The sequence below is a fragment of the Schistocerca gregaria genome, chromosome X (genome assembly GCF_023897955.1).
Source record: "Schistocerca gregaria isolate iqSchGreg1 chromosome X, iqSchGreg1.2, whole genome shotgun sequence".
NCBI classification, from domain to species: Eukaryota; Metazoa; Arthropoda; class Insecta; order Orthoptera; family Acrididae; genus Schistocerca; species Schistocerca gregaria.
The window spans coordinates 715,856,391-715,877,569 of record NC_064931.1 but is presented as its reverse complement, the minus strand read 5'-3'; positions in this window follow the sequence as shown (position 1 = coordinate 715,877,569).

Here is a 21,179-nt window from a genome sequence, read left to right as displayed (position 1 = left end):
CGTACTGCTTCTCCTGTATTGTTGTTGCCGAGCTGCGCCTCCAGGGCGTAATCCACAAGGCGCAATCATGGGCTCTAGCCCAGGGTTTCCAGTTTTCATCCACAGAGTCGTGTGTCAGGCACTTCTGTCGGCGTCGTACCGTTCATCAGGAACCCGCACATTACCTTAATGACGATCCACTCACTGCAGTGGAGACATATCAATTCCTAGGACTGGTTTTCGACGCTCGATTGACTTGGCTCCCTCATCTTCGTCAGCTTAATCAGAAGTGCTGGCAGCACCTCAATGCCTTCCGTTGCTTGAGCAACACCAATTGGGGTGCAGATCGCTGTACGCTGCTGCAGCCCTACAGGCACCTTTTCCAATCCCGAATTGACTACGGGAGTGTGGTTTATGGTTCGGCAGTGCCTTCAGCATTGGATTTACTCGACCCTGTGCACCCTGTGGGGCTCGATTAGCAACAGGAGCTTTTAGGACGAGTCCGGTGACCAGCGTACTGGTGGAGGCTGGTGTCCCTCCACTACACATCAGACGTGCGCAACTGCTCGCCAGTTACTCAGCACACATTCATAGTTCCCCTGGGCATCCGAACTGCGAATTACTGTCTGCTTTTCCCACCAGAGGCAGTCCATTTCCCGCATCGGCGGCCCAGATCGGGGCTGGCGATTGCGCATCGCGTGCTGTCCCTTCTCTCCGAACTGGAGTCCTTCCCTTTACCACCTCTACTTGCGGACCCGTTCACGTACGCCTCCATGGTGTACGCCTCGGCCGCAGCTTCGTCTGGACCTTTTGCATGGCCCTAAAGACTCCGTTAACCCCACCGCTCTCCGCTGTCACTTCCTCTCGATTCTTGACGTGTTCCGGGGCTCTGAAGCGGTGTACACCGATGGCTCATTGGCTGACGGTCACGTAGGCTTTGCATATGTTCATGGAGGACATAATGAGCAGCGCTCCTTGCCAGTCTGCTGCAGTGTTTTCACTGCAGAGCTGGCGCCCATATCCCTTGCTCTGAGTACATCCGCTCATGCCCTGGCGAGTCATTTCTCCTGTGCACTGACTCACTGAGCAGCCTACAAGCTGTCGACCAGTGCTATCCTCACCACTCTCTGGTAGCGTCCATTCAGGAGTCCATCTCTGCCCTGGAACAGTCCCGCCAGTCCGTGGTGTTTGTGTGGACCCCAGGACATGCCGGAATCCCTGGCAACGAACTTGCCCACAGCCTCGCCAAACAGGCGACGCGGAAACCGCTTCTAGAGATAGGCATCTCCGAAGTAGACCTGCGTTCTGTCTTACACCGCAGGGTTTGGCTTTGGGAGACGGAATGGCATAACAGCACGCACAACAAAATGCGTGTCATTAAGGACACTATGAATGTGTGGAAGTCTTCCATGCAGGCCTCTCGCAGGGAATCAGTTGTCCTCTGCTGGCTCTGCAATGGCCGTACGTGGCTATTGCAGGGTGCCTACTCTGCGCGAGGACCCATCTCAGTGTCGCTGTGGCTCCCAAATGACAGTCGTCCCCCTTTTGCTAGAATGCCCACTTTTAGGCGCTCTGTGGCAGACTTTCAACTTTCCCAGCACCCTGCCTTCGGTGTTGGGCGACAATGCCTCCATAGCAGCTTTAGTTTTACATTTTATGCGTGAGAGTGGGCTTTATACTTTTATGTTGGTTTTAGCGCATGTTCATTGTCCCTTTGTGTCCTCCACCCTAGAGCTCTTAGGGTGGAGGTTTTAATGTGTTGCAGAGTAGGCTTTCCCTTTTTATTCTCGTGGTTGGCCAGCCACTGTAATCTGATTTCGTGTTTCACTCTCTTCTGTTTGTAGCGTCTCTCTGTTGTTTTCTTGTCCTCTTTTGCTCCTTTTAGTGTTCGTTGCCTTCCATTCGTTCTTGTGGCTTTTCTTTTCTTTGCGTTTTGTGTTATATGTTTCGTCCGTTTTATTCTCACACTTGTGACATTGTTTTATTTCGGAACAAGGGACAGATGACCTCGTAGTTTGGTCCCTTCTCCTGCCTTTAAACCAACCAACCAACCAAGCAGGCGTCAGACGGCCGTAGGACAGTGGGCAGAAATTGTTCTGAACATGACAAAGCGACGAACTCTTTCCAAGCTTTTGCTATTACTGATTGCTTACGAAATGAAGTAAATTGTTCCTGAGCTTCCAACATATTGTTACAGTCAGACACAGACAATGTGTGGCTTAAAAAAGTTACGGAAGAAGTCGGTTCTACAACTCAGATTTTCCTTATCACTGCGTAATGTTTACCAACGAACAGAAATTGCTTCAGAATAGCTCAAGTGGATGACTGCACCTCCTTTAGAAACTTCCACATCCTACAGCGTTGCCAGTTTGTTTGGGTAACGGTTATGTTGTTTGATTTCAGTGATTACCAATTCAAATCGAATGTCCTCATTGGATAACCGAGGCACCTGATGAAAGGCGGATCTACCTAACAAGGAAATGAATGGATTGAACTGGTGGTCATCCATTTCAGGGAGTAGAGATCTCTTCCTTTTGGTGCATCTCCGTTACGCGTAACCACAAAATAATCACCTAACTGCATGGGGCGTCCGGTGGTGAAGTGGACTGATGCTAGGGTGGCATCCTTCAGATGTGGGTTCCTTTCCCACTCAGGCAATCGTTTTTAATAGACATAATCAGATCTTATTCACCAGTTTTTTTGTAAAGGAAGAACATTCGATTGTACCATGGTTTCAAATTCACAGTGAACATGTTGTGCCAGTAGGCCTACTAGAGAAAAGAGACAAGCTTTGTCCATGAAAGAAACGAATGTCATGAAATGAGGACACTCCGACACCTGTAATGTTTCTTACATTAATAATTTTATTTTATGTAATGCACCCATCTCTGTAAAAAGTAGTAAGGTACTTATTCCAACCTTTATTTGGACTTGAGGTGTTAAAAATTTGATGCTGCACTGGCATTCGAATTCTAAAATTCACTTTACGTAATTTGATACCTTCCTGATAATACACTTCCATGAATTCGGTGTTCCCTCAGGATTTCAAACTCTTCAATGTTCCCACGTAACTTGCATGTGTCAGTTCGAATCGTAATCCTCACAAAAATGTTAACCATGCCTCTTCCAGCCATAGTATGTGCGCATCTACCTGCTGCTGGAAAATAATTTCTATTGTTAACGTCTCTTCGTACATTGTCAACAATAACGGTAAGTGATGAGTTCACCTCTCTCTGAGCGCTGACCTCTTTGTCACACCGTTTCAAGTTAAAACATCTGCACATGTCGCTACTGGTGAAAGAAACCTACGTTTAATATTCAGTCATGGTTATGAAGCAACGGTGATAGATGCCGTGTTAGATTCCCACGAAATTAAAAATTAATCATTCGTCTGTTCCTGCCAAGATCAAATATCTTCCTACTGCTGAAACGAACCGATATCTGACATTTTACTGCGCTTAGTGAACAATTGGTGCTGGGTTCGAATCCCAGTCAAACACAAAATTTTTCGTCACGTCATTTTAGTTATGAACATCTAGTTCATACTTGCTAAATCAGTCGCAAAAACTACGTATTTCACATATTTTTATTCCCAGTCAGCACTGACAGTCAGTACTGTGTTCGAGTCTCGGTCTAGCACAAAATCTTTGCTTAGTTGGCTTCTTTTCGTTGTAATTTAAAGTTAAAATGTATACATAACTAGTTGTCCATGAATAACTTAGATTTTAAAAATGTCTTTGTGTTAAATAACAAGGGCAATAGATGCCTTGGAACTGCACATATATTCACGTGCCAACAAATGTACCGTGGAATAAGTAATTATTGAATTATATGAAATAAAACAGTAGTACAAGTTTATATGCCAACTAGCTCTGCAGATGACGAAGAAATTGATGAAATGTACGATGAAATAAAAGAAATTATTCAGATAGTGGAGGGAGACGAAAATTTAATAGTAATGGGTGACTGGAATTCGAGTGTAGGAAAAGGGAGAGAAGGAAACATAGTAGGTGAATATGGATTGGGGCTAAGAAATGAAAGAGGAAGCCGCCTAGTAGAATTTTGTACAGAGCACAACTTAGTCATAGGTAACACTTGGTTTAAGAATCATGAAAGAAGGTTGTATACGTGGAAGAACCCTGGAGATACTAAAAGGTATCAGATAGATTATATAATGGTAAGACAGAGATTTAGGAACCAGGTTTTAAGTTGTAAGACATTTCCAGGGGCAGATGTGGACTCTGACCACAATCTATTGGTTATGACCTGTAGATTAAAACTGAAGAAACTGCAAAAATGTGGGAAATTAAGGAGATGGGACCTGGATAAACTGAAAGAACCAGAGGTTGTACAGAGTTTCAGGGAGAGCATAAGGGAACAATTGACAGGAATAGGGGAAAGAAATACAGTAGAAGAAGAATGGGTAGCTCTGAGGGATGAAGTAGTGAAGGCAGCAGAGGATAAAGTAGGTAAAAAGACGAGGGCTGCTAGAAATCCTTGGGTAACAGAGGAAATATTGAATTTAATTGATGAAAGGAGAAAATATAAAAATGCAGTAAATGAAGCAGGCAAAAAGGAATACAAACGTCTCAAAAATGAGATCGACACGAAGTGCAAAATGGCTAAACAGGGATGGCTAGAGGACAAATGTAAGGATGTAGAAGCTTATCTCACTAGGGGTAAGATAGATACTGCATACAGGAAAATTAGAGAGACCTTTGGAGAGAAGAGAACCACGTGTATGAATATCAAGAGCTCAGATGGCAACCCAGTTCTAAGCAAAGAAGGGAAGGCAGAAAGGTAGAAGGAGTATATAGAAGGTTTATACAAGGGTGATGTACTTGAGGACAATATTATGGAAATGGAAGAGGATGTAGATGAAGACGAAATTGGTGATACGATACTGCGTGAAGAGTTTGACAGAGCACTGAAAGACCTGAGTCGAAACAAGGCCCCCGGAGTAGACAACATTCCATTAGAACTACTGACGGTCTTGGGAGAGCCAGTCATGACAAAACTCTACCAGCTGGTGAGCAAGATGTATGAGACAGGCGAAATACCCTCAGACTTCAAGAAGAATATAATAATTCCAATCCCAAAGAAAGCAGGTGCTGACAGATGTGAAAATTACCGAACTATCAGTTTAATAAGTCACAGCTGCAAAATACTAACGCGAATTCTTTACAGACGAATGGAAAAACTGGTAGATGCGGACCTCGGGGAGGATCAGTTTGGATTCCGTCGAAATGTTGGAACACGTGAGGCAATACTGACCTTACGACTTCTCTTAGAAGAAAGATTAAGAAAAGGCAAAACTACGTTTCTAGCATTTGTAGACTTAGAGAAAGCTTTTGACAATGTTGACTGGAATACTCTTTTTCAAATTCTAAAGGTGGCAGGGGTAAAATACAGGGAGCGAAAGGCTATTTACAATTTGTACAGAAACCAGATGGCAGTCATAAGAGTCGAGGGGCATGAAAGGGAAGCAGTGGTTGGAAAAGGAGTGAGACAGGGTTGTAGCCTCTCCCCGATGTTATTCAATCTGTATATTGAGCAAGCAGTAAAGGAAACAAAAGAAAAATTTGGAGTAGGTGTTAAAATTCATGGAGACGAAGTAAAAACTTTGAGGTTCGCCGATGACATTGTAATTCTGTCAGAGACGGCAAAGGACTTGGAAGAGCAGTTGAACGGTATGGACAGTGTCTTGAAAGGAGGATATAAGATGAACATCAACAAAAGCAAAACGAGGATAATGGAATGTAGTCCAATTAAATCGGGTGATGCTGAGGGAATTAGATTAGGAAATGAGACACTTAAAGTAGTAAAGGAGTTTTGCTATTTAGGAAGTAAAATAACTGATGATGGTCGAAGTAGAGAGGATATAAAATGTAGACTGGCAATGGCAAGGAAAGCGTTTCTGAAGAAGAGAAATTTGTTAACATCGAATATAGATTTAAGTGTCAGGAAGTCATTTCTGAAAATATTTGTTTGGAGTGTAGCCATGTATGGAAGTGAAACATGGACGATAACTAGTTTGGACAAGAAGAGAATAGAAGCTTTCGAAATGTGGTGCTACAGAAGAATACTGAAGATAAGGTGGATAGATCACGTAACTAATGAGGAGGTATTGAATAGGATTGGGGAGAAGAGAAGTTTGTGGCACAACTCGACTAGAAGAAGGGATCGGTTGGTAGGACATGTTTTGAGGCATCAAGGGATCACAAATTTAGCATTGGAGGGCAGTGTGGAGGGTAAAAATCGTAGAGGGAGACCGAGAGATGAGTACACTAAGCAGATTCAGAAGGATGTAGGTTGCAGTAGGTACTGGGAGATGAAGAAGCTTGCACAGGATAGAGTAGCATGGAGAGCTGCATCAAACCAGTCTCAGGACTGAAGACCACAACAACATGAAATAAAATCGTCATAACTTCTGCATGGTTTGCGCTAGGACGTTCAAACTGCACAGTTGGCCGCAGGACATGATGAGAATTAGTAAACGCTGTATGGTTTGGTTTAGCGAGGAAACCCTCTTTCATCTGGATGGGTTCGTCAATAAGCAAAACTGGCGCTCTTGGGGGACTGGGGATGCGCATTTCGCGATCGAGAAGTCTCTTCAACCTCAACGGCTGACTGTGTGGTGTGCAATGCCCAGTCACGGAATAATCAGTGCGATAGTCCTTGATGGCACGGTGACAACCGAACGGTACGTAGAGCTTTTGGAGGATGTTCCACTCTGTAATAATAGACCTTGCTCGATTCTTCGGCTTCTTTCATTTTCTTCTCTCGCTACTCGATGCGCCTCTTGCATCTTAACTTTGAACTGATATACCGGATGATCAAAAAGTCAGTATAAATTTGAAAACTTAATAAAGCACGGAATAATGTAGATAGAGAGGTAAAAATCGACACACATCCTTGGAATGACATGGGGTTTTATTAGAACAAAAGAAAAACAAAGTATTGCTAGACGCGTGAAAGATCTCTTGCGCGCGTCGTTTGGTGATGATCGTATGCTCAGCCGTCATTTTCGTCATGCTTAGCCTCCCAGATCCCCAGACCTCAGTCCGTGCGATTATTGGCTTTGAGGCTACCTGAAGTCGCAAGCGTATCGTGATCGACCGACATCTCTAGGGATGCTGAAAGACAACATCCAACGCCAGTGCCTCACCATAATTCCGATTATGCTTTACAATGCTGTTCACAACATTGTTCCTCTACTACAGCTATTGTTGAGGAATGTTGGTGGACATATTGAGCATTTCCTGTAATGAACATCATCTTTGCTTCGTCTTACTTTGTTATGCTAATTATTGCTATTCTGATCAGATGAAGCGCCATATGTCGGACATTTTTTGAACGTTTGTATTTTTTTGGTTCTAATAAAAAGCCCAATGTCATTCCAAGCATGTGTGTTAATTTGTACCTCTCTATCTACATTATTCCACGATTAATTCAGTTCTCAAATTTATACTGACTTTTTGATCACCCTGTATATAATCGTCGTAATTGTAGCCTAGTGTAGCCCATTATCAGAAGTGACCCGGATTTCGACAAGATGTGGTTCATGAAAGACGGAGCTCGACGTCATCGAAGCAAGAGGGTGTTTGATTTCCTGGAGGAGCACTCTGGGGAACGCTTTCCGGCTCTGGGGTACGCAAAGGCCACTGGCGTGGGTCGCGATTAGCCGCCATGTTCTCCGGATCTGAACACATGCGACTTCTTTTCGTGAGGCTGTATTAAATCCAAGGTGTACTTCAATAACTCCAAAGCCATTGCTGAGCTCAAACCAGCCATTCAGGAGGTCATCGATAGCATCGATGTTCCGACACTTCTGCCTACGTCACATCATCGCTAATGATAGCAGGTATATCTAAGATGTTATAATCGAAATCTGAATATTGGTAGTGAGGTTAACGTGTTGATAAAGTGTGTGCAAGTCGTAGTTTGTATGTAATTTGCGCTTTTGTTCATGCAGTTCAATAATTGTCACCATGTATTATTATTATTATTAATATTATTGGACCTGTTCGGAAAGCTGAGCGTTATCAATCCGCTACCAGGATTCGGGGAAGCCCAAGTCACACAATTCTCAAACATCTGGAAAATGTTTCCTCACTTTCACATGAAATAACACTAGATTTCTGTGGTACACAAATTCCGTCCCGGGGCCAAGTGACGGCAGGAAGGCCATCCAGCCAACCTCTACCACTAACACTGCCAAAGACAAAATTAAAATGCCGACCCCACGTAGATACGGAATAAGTACCAGGGAAAAAATGAGAAGTATTATTGTTACCATTATTTTTATTATTAGCAGTAGTAACAGTAGTAATAGCGCTAATATAACGCTATTGACTCTTGTTCTGCACTGTTACCAACAGTGTGATTCCACAAACTGATATCTTGTTGCAAATCATTTTTAATTCCATTAATACCACTTCTTTACTATTTGCCTCATTGTATTTATTCTTATTTCTTAAATAGCTAACATGTAAGAAGTGCTATGTATGTAAAACCGTGAGTCGATGTAGACGACGACCTGAAGGCCTTAATCTGAACTAGTTAAGTAATTAAACGAAGTTGCCGTTAGACTGGAAGAACCGGACCCATCAACCACCGACGGACACATGGAATCTAATTCTTCTAAACTTCTGCTTGAGTCATTTCATTAATTAGTATACAAATCCCACACGGAGGACCGTGGGACCATCTTGCTACGGTATTACTTTCGTGCAGCCTATGTTTCGCGCTCTGCCGTAATATGGATATCAAAGATTGAATACGCACTCTGAGTTACATGTTGATTTTGGGTGTGCATATTGTTTCTATAGACGAGACGTACTGTATAATTACAATCCCAAATTGTTGGTTGTAATATGAGACGTCTCTACCCGTTCGGTTCACATCTGAAATTATAAAAACTGATTGTAGAGCTCGAATCATGATTTATGTGATAAGTGTTTGGTGTTATTGTGTACAGCTATAATCATTCACACACCACCAGCTCGAACAAATTTTTTTCGTATTATGTAGTGGTCTTTAACGAACATATTTTAGATGTTGATTTCGTGCATGAAGAGCGATCGGATTGCTCAAATACAGGGGCAATGTGCGCGACAAGCAAAGCTTGAGGTTGCATGCCTGCCCTGCTCGGAATGTTTACCACGAGGAGCGCAGTGGCACGACGTCTTAGCTTGCCTTAGCTTGTGGTTAATCCGTTATCCTTCTATCGGGCGCTGAGCCTCTGTGTGCAGGGAACCAGGGCGTGTGCTTGCGCAGCTTTATCGGCTTACTCCAGGGGAAGGCCACTTCAGTTATAGGGGTCGATAGAACTGCATACCAGTTCACTTACAATATACGAGGGTCGTTCAATAAATAATACCCCCCATTTTTTCCTAAGAACATATTTATTGCTAAGTGTTATAATTTGGTGACAATATACATCAACATGTCTTGTCCATGTCCTATTTTTTTACGTAGTCTCCATCACGTTCTATGGCCGTACGCCAGCGATGTGGAAGAGCGTGTATTCCCTGCTGGTAAAAGCTCTTGTCCCGTAGGCGTAGCCATATTTTCACTGCACGACTGACACTCTCGTCATCTTCAGATTGTGTTCCCCGTAGAGAATCTTTAAGCGGTCCAAAGAGATGGAAGTCTGAGGATGCCAGGTCTCGCCTGTAGGGTGGATGAGCAATGATGTCCCACCCAATTTGGCGATCCCGGGTTCTCAGACTTGTGTGTGGGAGTGCATTATCGTGTTGGAAAAAGATTTCTGTTGTGTTCTTGTCCGATCGAACACGTTGGAAACGGTTCATGAGTTTATTCAGAGTCTCCACTTATGCCTTTGAATTGATAGTTGAGCCTCTCGGCATCACATCAAGAGAATGACACCATCACAATCCCAGAAGGCTGTCACCAGAGGGGGTTGCCTTGAATTTCTTCTTTTGTGGTGAATGAGGATAATGTCACTCTATAGACTGCCTTTTTGTTTTCCGCTTAAAGTGATGCACCCAGCTTTCGTTCCGTGTAACGATCCGTGACAGAAAGCGCTCTCCATCTGTTTCAAAACGCTGCAACAATTTAGATGAAATGGCCTTTCTTTGAATCTTGTGGTCCACTGTGAGCATTCGTGGAACCCATCGTGAGCACCTCTTCTTGAATATCCGAGAGTCTGCAGCATTGCAGACGCACTTCCAATGCTGATCGACAATTGTAGAGCTAACTGTCGCGTTATGATGCGCCGGTCGGCACAAATAATGCCATTCGCACGATTCAGCATGTCTGGCGCAGGGGCTGTGACAGGACGTCCCGAGCCTGGCTGATCATGGAGCTCTGTTTCTGCATTTCTTGAGGCTGTAACTTTCTTTACCTATTGCCCAACTGTACTCGTATCAACTGCAACATCGCCACACACTGCACACAAACGTTTATGAGTGTTCACCACGATTTCTTGTTCTGCACACAAGAATTCAATAACAGCACGTGAGTGGTATGTAGACGCCTTTTTCACTCTGTACTACGGTTCTGCCATTTGCCAGAACTGTTTGAAACTTCACCGCCTCAAAGAACAAACATCAAATGTGAAGCACCAACAAGGACGTTTGTCTAGGTATATTAATGGCTTCTTTTTTTATGTGGGTCATTACTTATTGAACAATCCTCGTACGTCGCTCCAGTATTGTACTGGTTCTTTCGAAGTTATTTTATTCACAACAATATAAAACGTGTTTAGATATACTGAGAAGTTTAAACGTTGCTTCATATGGTGACATAAATCAGCAGAGGAGTTACGAAATTCCTACCACCTATGGTTCTGTTCGCTGTTTGGCCATGCAAATTTAGATTTTCTGTGATTTTCTCAATTCACTCAAGGCAAGTATAGGAACTACCTCCTAGGAAATGTCACTACCTAATTCCTACCTCATTCATCCCGTATCACAGCCAATACTCGGTCTTCGTCACCCATGACAGGATTTTACAGCTAATTTTCCTCTATTTACTATTAAAAGCTGTCTTGATCATGATTTATTTATCTAGGTGACCGGTTTCGACCACTACTGTGATCATCTTCAGACCTACAAGTTGTATACAAAGCTTTAATTACAGGGCTACATACATTATAGAAAATGTATAAAGTTATAAACCTATAGAACAATTAATTACTATTAAGTAGGAACCACTTTCTGTTGGAGAATCACTACTGGAGAAACCAGTGCACGTCTTACTATATATAATGGAGGCTACGCCCACTTCTGATGGCATGATGTCATTACTAACCATGCTATTTTCTGCATGTTTTAGATTAAGAAAAACACTTATGATTGTGATATTTGTCCCCGAAACTAGTTTGGGAAAATAAATAAGTAAACAAATGGCAAGGCGTTTTGCGTCAAGGCGGACTCGGTTTCTGATATTATTGTTTTACTTACTGGATCTGTTCATCGAAGGTAGTCATCCCACTGGAAGTAATGGTTTAGTGTGGAATAAGGGATTCTCATACTGTTGTTCCTTCGCCATTAAGGGCACACGAACAGCAGCCCATTATCAATGGTTTTAAGGCGAAGAGATACTGCCGTCCCTATTATCTGAAGACATTTTCAACTTTCTTTCAACACAAAGATGTCCCACTACATTAGGTGCTTGCTGTCAGGTTATACCTGGATAGCCCGCCAGAGTGGCGGAGCGGTTCTAGGCGCTACAGTCTGGAACTGCGCGACCGCTACGATTGCACGTTCGAATCCTGCCTCGGGTTTGCATGTGTGTGATGTCCTTAGGTTAGTTAGGTTAAAGTAGTTCTAAGTTCTAGGGGACTAATGACCTCAGAAGTTAAATCCCATAGTTTCCTCAGAGATGAAAAGGTTGTAGAGGTCCGATGGAGAGCTCGCCACCTTCCTCTGATATGATACCATTCGATTACTGTGTTGGGGGACATGCGAACGCAGTTGTACAGATCAGAAACGCTGCATACCTCAGGAAGCTCTTAGTTGAAGCTTGTGCTCACATTTGGATGCCGTACATGTATTGGTTAAAGTTCATGAGGAACAGGTGAACCGAATAATAACGTCCTGGACAATACGTCGCCTATGTCACGTAGCCTGTCTGAGCTGTCCACAGAATTTGATTTGTTTTGCACGAAATGCGGCATAACTCGAGAATGAATAAAAGTAACCTCAAATGAATGACACCATTTTTTCTTCGGTAATTCTTTATCTGTTTCATATCTCACATGACCGAATTTTAATCTGGAAGCATTTCACACGTGAGAAATTTTACTGCAGCTTATTTCTTTTGTTTTATTGCTGTAGGTCTTTAAGGCCCGATAATCAATAAATTATGAATGATAGTATATTGCTCATCATATTAGTTACAAAATAAGGAGGATAATGGATAAATGGATAAATCTAGAAAGCGCTAGGTGTAACAGCCACTGTATCAAAGTATATCTCTCTACTTCCCGCTGTAGGGGACATCAGTTGACGAAATTTATCGTCATGGGCTAGCTTAATTCCCAATGTAGCAACATCGTGTGCAGACATGACACAGAACACACTGATCGCTGTACATGGCTCAGTGGTTGGGTTTCAGCGACACTATTTCTTTGCTAATGGTGGTAACTCAGAGGATTTACAATGATTCGACACTGGCAACTATTTCTCATGTTGGTCAAGGAACATTGCCTAGTCAGCTATGAAGGTGTGGTTACCTTTATTTTAGGCAATATACTGCAATTTATTCCCTTATAGTCACAACTGAAGGGAAAAAAATTGGTACAGAGAGAAAGAAACATTAAAGATGTTGCTATTAAATTATGTCTCATTGTGGCAATACCCGATTTCATACTTGAATAAAACTTATGAAGGTAGTATCAGCTTCACATCTTGCAACAAATTAGTCTATGGGGTGATTCCCTGTTGATGTTACAATACTTCTGGAATGATGGAGAAGGGTAATGCGTTAATTTGAGGTAAGAGATCCTGGTCAGGAAACATAAGCAAAAATCGCCCGGAGACCTCTCACAATGGAATGTATGTATCACTATTGTTGTTGCTAAGAATGTAGGTTAGGCAAATTTCGGAAGTGGTAGCACAGATTACAAAAAAGGTAAAATTGGTCTCTAAAATTCATAAGAGCTATGAGAAGTTGTTCACCACCTATACTGTGAAACACATCACTCTTACAGACGGCTCTTTGATTTCCATATTTTAGAAGGAGATAGTGTGAATCAAAATAAGAAAAAACTCGAGTAAACACTGCTCTCCAATACCGCAAGTGCGATGAACATTTGTTCATCTTCACTACTGTGAAACACTTCTCTTCTGCTAAAGAAGTGCTTATAGCTCATAAGGTATGCATTTTAGGACCCACATGTGCAGTTATTTTTTTCTTGTTTTGGCCCATCTTGCTCGCTTCCAGACCAGGTTTCCTTCCCTCAAACTCATACATTTACTCTTCTCCATCAGCCCTGAAAGTTTATAACACCATCACAGAATCACCCTGCAAACGACGAGAAACTGAAACATTATTTTCAACAAAATAGTCTCTGTTTTGACTCTGCAGCTCACTATAACTGCCATCTAGTGACAGGTTCCAAACTGGGCAGGTCAGACTGTCCTTTATAGTCTGTTCGCTGTTATGAGACCTTGCAACCTACGTGCAGAAGTGAATTCTCCCAGATTCTTTGTGTGCGTAGGTAAGATTTGCACTGTTGTAAAGGCCCTGCAGGTAGATTTGAGACCCCGTAATGGACAGGGGTGTATGTCTCCCAGATAAGCCAGGAGCCGCAGTTGGTTTTCTTCCTGTGTAAGTCGTAAAGTGTATTCTAATAAACACTTGCACCATACAATTTGTTCCGTACAATTATTTTGAGTGGAAATAAGGGGAGGAAAGTTAGTCCTCTTGCACTATACACTCAAACTCCACTGTACAACCACTGGAGGAGGAGCCCGTGGATACACTTTTTGTTCCCCCAGGCCGAATACAGTGACCACGCAGAAATTACGTTCGTGCAGAATTAATTTCCAGTATTTGTGAACTTTCAAAAAAACCATGTATGAACTGTACACGTTATTACTTTTGTCAGTGACCGCTATCGAATGTCACAATGTCTGTTAGGGACTTTCCCTATCATTTATGTTTTTAGTTTCATTTATCTTTTCACTTTTTTTTCTCATGGTGTTTATTAAATATATCGTTAATTTGTGTTTCACTTAATGGATAATCATATTTTCCAGGAATATCATCCAACCAATCTGTTAATTCTTTAATTGGATATTATTCTATATGGTCATTATATGGAAACATTTTTCCCCTACTTCTCCATTTTCTTCAGTGGCTTTTAAAACATTGTCACCTTACCTTCAATACCTTGTTTTACTTTTTCAATAGCATCAATAAAAGGTTCCTTTTTGTAGTTCTAATATTCTGTTCTTGGTTGCTTTTCCAAAGCTCAAATTGTTCTTTTAGTTCTTCAAACTTTTCATCATATTTTGCAGACATTTTTAATGAAGAAAAAACATTAATTATGTTTATGTTTATGTTTGTATTTATATTTATGTTTAATGTTGAAGTTAATATTTAAGTTAAAATTATATTTAATGTTAAAGTTAATGTTTAATGTTTTTGTTTAATGTTTATGTTTAACGATAATATTGTTAAAAAAGTGGCTTTTTTGATGTAACTATTGTTAAAAAACTAAATTCATCATTCCTACATTTATGACATAATTCTTTAAAATTATCAAACTTTAAATCTCCATCATCAAACTCATGGTAATATGAGTTAAATTAGTATAATATTGTTTAAATATTTATGAACAATTGAAATTATGTCTAACTAAGTGTTTTAGAATTTTTGAAAATTTTTAGCTACATAAAAAATCTATACCTTTGTGTCTACCTCTAGTAAACCAATATCTTGATTTTCTAAAATAAAGTCATCAAATACAACAACTGAATTATGGTCACACTCATTGAATGAAATGATGTATTTTTTATTTTCAATAAAAGGGACAATTTTTTGATTAATTTTATCTACAATTTTTTACATTGTTTTCTAGATTCTTGATGTTTTGCTTGTTCTATGCTTTTTGAATATACATAGAAATGTTTAAAGTTATTCGAATTTAACCATTCTTCAGCTAAAACATAATTATTAGTCATTAACATTGTTTTTCCAGAACCACTTGGTACAAATATTGTACATCTTTTAGAATTTGGTAGAAGGTCACCATGTTAGTTTTTTAACTCAATTCTTGGAATTCTTACTTTGGGTTCCCAAAATGTTTTGTTCCTTTTATTAATAATTTTTTCATATATTGATAATTTTTCAGTACTAAATATGTGGGTTAGTTCAACATGTGATATACATGTTCTATACTTAAAAAAAGATTAATGGTTCCAATAAATGATAATTATGCTAATATTACATTAGTTGGTTTTTATTCAACTTTTTTAACACAAAAGTTCCAACAAAATTAATTAACTTTATTGTGATGGAGGAACAGTAGAAATTCCTGTAGGCTGATATAGTTTTAAAATTTTTAAATAAATTATACTTTTAAAGAAGGTAATATACACATTAAAGCAGATGAAATATTAAATGGAATTGTTATTGAAAGTGGTCTAAAATTATAAATGGATATAACAGATATTATTATAAGTTTACTTGTTTTTAATAATCAAGTTCTTCAAGCTAATGAAACAGTTGTTGCTAGGGATGTTTGTAAAATACTTCCTTTGGAATTAATTAATTTAAATTTTAATATTTATGATGGAATGTATGTGAAACATAATGATCATTATCATAAACGAAACACTATTATTGCTTCATTTAAACAATATGCAGAATTTGGTGGAAAATTATTTATGAACCAAATTATCCTATAAATGTTGCATTATTTAATACAATTCGGGATTTAGGAGTTACTATTACTGATGAAAATGATAAATCAATGGACTTTAATGTTGCTACTGTAACAGTTGTTTTAGAAGTATCTTAATATATTTCTTCCTCAATAAAACATGAATGAAGTTGAGAAGTACCAGTTTTGTTCTATTCCTGTTAATGAAAAAACTAAAAATAATTTAAAGGTTTCTAACAAAGATACAGAAATTAAAGTAAATATTGGTGATGGTTGTCTTCATCAAAATCATGCACAGTTATACAATAAGTTCAGTATTGTTGGAAATGATGGTACAGATTATCCAACTTACAATGGAAAATCAAACAACAATTTATTGATATTTATGTAACTAAATTGTTTCACTTAAAACAATTAAAAAAGGAAATAATATATTATGTAGAATTCAACATCCTTTTATTTCATCAACTGTTTTACTACATTTATCTGCATCTGTTACTCAAAATAAGTTTAGAAAGACATGTTCTTAATACAGGAAAAATTAATAGTCAAAAAGTGAAGTATTTTATGCACTACCACTACTTCGTGGATTTTTTAAAGATTATAAAGAAATTATGTTTCAAGGAAACTTAACTGTAGTTTTTACATGTAGCTCAAGTTCTAAAAATGATGTTTTACATTTGTTTAATAAAATGATGCTGATGTTGAAATAAAAGATACTCTTCCAAAAGAAGGTAAAATTATTATAGAATCTATGGAAATTCGTGTACCTGTTGTTAAATATGAACCAAATTATGAAATTGAACAACATGAAATTTTTTAAAGAATCCTAAAATTCCTATTTCTTTTTAAGAACCTTAAACAGAAGATGTTCTTGGATTATCTGGTAAAAACAAATTTAAGCTAGATATAACAAATTCCTATAACTCTATAGAATTTAATAAGCGATATTTTGTTTTGTTGTGTTTCAAACAAAACGTAACAATAATCAAATAGTTGATTCATCATTATTTGATCATATTAAAGTACAGAATATTTATTTAAAAATTGTATAAATGAAGTTTTTCCTCAAGAAATGTGGAATATTAATGCACCAAATAATGTTCTTAAACCATATGATGCATTTCTTGATTTTAAAAGAATTACTTTACTAAAATTAGATACTGATATTAATCCATTTAATTTTATAACTAATTATCCAATTTATGTGATAAATATGACACGTAGAAAGAATGTTATAGCTACCCAAAAAAGAGATTTGAAACTTTGTTCAACTTTTAATGACAAAATACCACATGATACACTTACTTACATAATTATGCATGGTAAAAAGAATCTTACTTATGATGCCTTAGTTTACTTGCTGAAAATTTTTAATTATTAATATTTGCTCCTATATAAATTAAGAAAAAGTTAAAAAATTTATAAAAGTGTTAACTTCTTGTTTACATTTCCTTTCAAAGTATTTTGAGAAAGTAAAAAGTGATATTTTAAAATAATTTCCTTTTGTTAATAATACATCTTAATAAATTTTCTTAGGTTAACAATGTAAAATTTTTAATATGATTTACTAATTCATTTTATTTTTTTATGTTAAAAATGTAAACTTTTTAATATAATTTACCTTTGTTAAAAAATTCATTTTATTTATTATATTTATTTGCTTATGTTCACAATGTTATTTTTTAAAATAATGTACTTTATTAACATTTTACTTATTTACTTATGTTCACAATACGATTTTTAAAATAATGTACTTTGGTAACTACCACAATTCGATTAATTTAATTATGTTCACAGTTAAAACTTTTTAAAAATAAGTTAGTTTTGTTAACTAATACATGTTATTATTTTACAAATCGTGTTGTAAGTGAAGTAAGTGAAGTTAGAAATTAGTTAGTTTATTTTAATTAGTTGTTTCATTGTAAAAAATAGGTATTTTAGTTAACTTTATAAAATTAGTATACTTAATTAAATATATACTGAACATATACTGAATTTTTAATAATCAATTGTTTTGTTTCTAAAAGACAGTATTTGTTTTAATATTGAGCTATAAATTGTTCTACTGCCAGCATCATCATGTCGTCACCTCCTGCTCCCGTCGAAAGTTTGTGCCGTTGGAGACTGCAACGCTTGCCACACCAACTGCCAGTGCCTGTGATACCGCTGCTGTTCCAGTCCGTACTGCCTCGTATGGCCGCTGCAACCTGGTAATTGCAGCTGTTGGCTTCCTGCTATCTTCCTCTCAGTCCTAAAAAGGAGCCCTCAGAGAAAACGAAATTAGTCAAGTAGAGAGGCTTAGCAAAGTTCGCTCTAGCGCACTTAGCGAGTTTTGCGCAGACTGTGGAAAGTGCCAGCATCGAAATGCTGGAATCAGAATTAAGTCGAATGACTCGCATTCAGACTGATTTTGAGTCATCTCAATCATGGCTGGAAACTGAGGACTAATCAGAAGATCATGGTAAGGACAAGGCAGAATTCGAGGATTTGTGGTACTTCATTGAATCCGCTATCGAGAGTTCAAGGAAGTGCTACACCCAGCTCACAGAATTTGGGCTGAAATTCATCAGGAGTGCCAGTTCTTTTAAATTACCCGCTATTAACTTGCCAATTTTGAAGGCGACTACCTTAAGTGGTCATCATACTGGTATACATTTTGAGTCTCACTGTGAACAACAATTCAATTGATGCTATTCAAAAAATTCATTACCTTAATTTGTCTTTGTGAGGGAAAGCTAAAGGCCTATTGAAACATATACCTGCCACAGCAGGTAACCTATCGATAGCCTGGGGATTTATTACGCAGAGGTATGATAACTCATAACTAACAGCAGTCAGACGTGCTAACGTTTTGTTGGCCTTAACTACGGTTGGCCATGGTGCAGCGAGCAATTATAAGCAACTAATTAATCACATATGTAGCCAATTGAATGTCTTAGAGGCTCTCAAACCTGATCTTCCACTTCATGAAGTCATTCTTTCGCAAGAGATTCTGTCTAGTATGCGTCCCACAGATAGTCATTAGTGGGAGGTAAAGATGTCTGGGTTGACATTAAATCAGCTGGTAGATTTTTTGGAAACAAAATGCCACCCCTTTGAGCTGATCAGTTTCAGCGTTAACACCTCAAGGGACCCACAAGAAAATGCCAATCATTCAAATCAAACTAGACATGTGAGGAGGCCTCATCTGGCTAATGCTGATACTGAGGAGTCATGTAATTTTTGTAGTAAACCTCATACTATAACTAAATGCAAGGGGGTTTCAATCACTAAATGTTGATGAGCGGCGGGCATATTTGACAAAAAATAAGCTTTGTTGTTTCTGTATCCGCTCTGGTAATTTCTTGACTAAATGCAAGATTTCTCCCCATAAAACCTGTAAATGAAGGCACAACATACTGCTTCACAAGCCTGCTGAATCAAGGAATGGGGAGAATAGTGAATCAGTAGGCCATTCCTTCGCCCATTCAGCTACAAATGGGAAAGCAAACATCCATTGTAACGTTTTTTTGGCAACAGCTGTTGTCAACATTAAGGACAGCATGGGTAGAGAACAAGTTTGCAGAGTTCTGCTAGATAGTGCGAGTCAGCTATCCTTTATATCTAAGGACATGGCAGAGAAATTAAACTGAAACTAAGTAAACACTAATTTCTTGTGAAAGGCATAAACAATGCCTTTGCAGCCTCAATGTCTTACACCTGTAATGTTGAACTGTCATCTAGGCTCAACGACTTCCATGTTAGAACCGCTTGTGTTATCATAGACCATGTCACCAGTGATCTACCAGCGAGCTAGATAGACACAAGGTCCTGGAGTGTCCCATGTGATCTTCTGCTCACTGATCCAGAATTCAACAAGCCTGCCACAGTGGATTTAATTCTTGTTGCTGAGGTTATCTTTGATGTTGCTTGCAAAGAAAGGCTGGTGAAACCAAGTAATCTTTCACTGATCAAAACAAAATCTGGCTGGTTTTGTCTGGTAGGATGCATTCAGCTGTATGCAACATGTCTGGTTCTACATTGACCTCGTGCTTTGTTAGAGGTAACAATTTAGATGCCAAACTGCCAATGTTTTGGGAGTCAGAGTAACTGTCTACGAAAACGATGAATAAGGGCGATAAAACATGTGAGTCTCACTTTCAGTGTCACACGGTACGAGATGAAGAAGGGAGCTTGGCGGTTCGATTGCCATTGAAACATGACTGTAAACCCATAGGTGAATCACGACAAGAAGCCTCTCATAGACAGGTGCATCTTGAGAGGAGATTTAAAAAGCAACCGAATCTGCGGAAGGAATATGCTGCATTCATGTATGAATATGTAGAACTGGTACACATGGAGGTCTCTAATTCTCAAGGTATTATTGGTCCAATGTCATACTGTCTTCAAAGAATGCAGCACCCCTACTAAGTTGAGGGTGGTATTTGATGGCTCTGCTGCCACTTCTAATGGAGTATCTCTCAGTGATATCTTGATGGTTGGTCCCACTGTCCAGCCAGATTTATATTCCATTACTATAAAGTGTCACTCTTTTAGTGTGTCTCTGTCAGCTGATATAACAGAAATGTATCGCCAAGTATCTCTCCATCCTGATGATAGGAACTCCCAGAGAAATCTGTTGCGGGAATCATCGTCTAACCTGATGCAAGAATATAGACTGTTTGCACTCACTCGTGGAACTGCTACTGCTGCCTTTCTTACTGCTAGATGTCTTCAACAGTTGGCTCTGGAAAATAAAAACAGGTTACCACTGGCATCGCAAGAGTTTATGCCTAGCTTTTATGTGGTTGAGTTTTTAGGTGGATCAGCTACAGAAGCTAGAGCTCAGGAACTTGAAACCTAGGTACCTAAACTACTTACTTCTCGGGGAGGGGGGGGGGGGGGATTCCATGGAGAAAATGTTGTTCCAATAGTCAAAAGGTCATGAAAAAATTCCTGTGCAGGACAGAGAAACGTCTTTGCCTTGTCATCCTACTGGTGGACAAGCCATGAAAACATAAGGGATATTATGGAATCCTGGCTCTGACACATTCCAGTGCCAGGTGCAGCTGAACAGTCATCGGCTCTCAAGGGTTACAAAGTGCAATGTCCTGTCTACAATAGCATCAATCTATGACCCTGTGGGGCTTCTAGGTCCAGCAGTCATAAGATGTAAATTGTTCTTGCAGCACTTGTGGCAACTAGGCCATGATTGGCATGAAATTCTTCCATCCAACCTCACCGATAAATGGATTGCTATTTGTGTGCAGCTGCCTTCCCTAAATGGTATTTGGATTAACAGGAAGATCATTCCTTGCCCCTAGTACGTTAAATTAGAAATTCGTGGTTTTTCTGATGT